This window comes from Aethalodelphis obliquidens, unplaced genomic scaffold (assembly GCF_003676395.1).
Source record: "Aethalodelphis obliquidens isolate GAN/ISIS:26980383/991018 unplaced genomic scaffold, ASM367639v1 scaffold7, whole genome shotgun sequence".
Taxonomy (NCBI): Eukaryota; Metazoa; Chordata; class Mammalia; order Artiodactyla; family Delphinidae; genus Aethalodelphis; species Aethalodelphis obliquidens.
The window spans coordinates 13,318,393-13,319,745 of NW_020837951.1; positions in this window are offsets into that span (position 1 = coordinate 13,318,393).

Here is a 1,353-nt window from a genome sequence, read left to right on the forward strand (position 1 = left end):
ACCTCAGGGATTGGGACATCAATATTTTAATATCTGGTTCTGGATTGATGGCAACTCCAAAACTACTACATAAAAAAAGGGTGAGCATAGAGAGAGATAGAGGAAAAAGAATGTACAGTCCAAGATAAGTCTATGAACCAAAATTCTAAAACATATGAGTAAACTTAACAAATTTAAGCCTATAAAACCAATAAGGAGATGAATCATTTTGGTTTAAATAAACACAATAGAGAGATCTGAAAATGAATTTCAAGTTTGGGCTCTGGAAAAAGATAAAGAATAGAATAACATCTATTTTTACAAAAGAAATTATAAAAATATAAACAGGTGTAAATGAAACAAGAACAAGTAGATATGAAAAAGAATCAGTACTGGAGTGATCAATCTCATGAATCTCCTCTAGGAATGGGTGACCCCTCATACATTTGCTGTATCTTCCAGCTGAGTGCCAGCTTGTGTTATTCAATCTAGGACTGCGAAGTTAAGCTGTGTGTGAGCATGGTGGGGGCAGTTCCAGTCCCCTTCCATCTAAAGCCCTCCACCATGCCATCCAAAGTCCCCTTCCATGTGGTCTTTCTCCATTTGTGTTTTCCTTTGCTGAAGAAGCAACGGGCAGAACAGATTAGTAAGTAACAGATATCCGGGGGGTTGCCAGTGTCCTCTTCCTGCAGGCACGCCCAGTCTTCACTAGTGATTCTCTGGGAGCCCTTCTCCCTTGCCTCTAAGAGGGACTACAACCCCCCATGGAGGGAGAGGAAGGGATGGGTCTCTTTTCAGAAAACTGCATTTGTCCTCAAGGCTGGCTTCCCTCCCTTCTCTCCATTCTTTCTTTGCACTGATTAGTGGTGATTGTTTGTCTGTGGGCGAAGGGTGGGAATGGGGAATAGGTGGAGTAGTGGAGTAGGAACTGATGGAAGGGCTGGTAGAATAACAATAATGGCTCTTCAAATGCCCTGCTGGAAGGTAGCTGGTTCCAACCACTGGCAGTTCTTTAAATATAGAATGTGGGCTCCTTATGGACTTTTTGGTTCGGATTTGGGTTTCAGCAGCAGTTTCAGGACAATAGGAAAAAGCTCTCTTAATGTCCAATTACACAAGAATATATGTCTATTATCCTTTCCTTTTATAATTTAATAAATGTTGGCATACTATTTACTTTTCCATATCTTGTTTTTTTCACTTGAAGTATTTCCTAGAGATTGTTCCATATCAGGATATGTACATGTGCCTCATTCTTTTTTATTGCTTCATATATTCCACAATATGGATGTACTAAAATTTATTACAACAGCTCTCTAGTGACAGTTAGTCTCTAGTCTTTTGCTATTACAAACAGTGCTACAATGAACATTT